The sequence below is a fragment of the Asparagus officinalis genome, chromosome 8 (genome assembly GCF_001876935.1).
Source record: "Asparagus officinalis chromosome 8, Aspof.V1, whole genome shotgun sequence".
NCBI classification, from domain to species: Eukaryota; Viridiplantae; Streptophyta; class Magnoliopsida; order Asparagales; family Asparagaceae; genus Asparagus; species Asparagus officinalis.
Genome location: NC_033801.1, coordinates 564001 through 564428, shown reverse-complemented (window position 1 = coordinate 564428; position 428 = coordinate 564001).

Here is a 428-nt window from a genome sequence, read left to right as displayed (position 1 = left end):
CAAAAAAAAAAAAAAAAAAAAAAACACGGGGTTGATAAAAAGAAGAGCGAGTGAAATCCAGGGAAGCAGCTTCTCCACCACTAACCTGAGATTTGCGGGCGCCACCAATCCAGAATTTCGTTGGCCCCACCGCCAACCAAAATATCCGTCTAATCTCCTTCATCATCATCTTTCGTCTTCTCTCAAAAAATTTCCTATTTTACTTCTCTCTGTTTAATAAAGAAGATGATTGTTGCTGCTGCTGCTTCCATTAATATAATAGCAGTAAAGCCCAGCGTTCTCTCTTCTTCTTTGTTCTCTTCAGACCTCAATCTCTTTCCTTCTTCTTCTTCCTCTTCCTCCGTTGGGTTCAGATCCTTCTCTCACCCTGCTGCTCCCTCTTCCCTCCAAGTTAGATGTGCGGCCACCAAACAAGTCAAATCACCAGG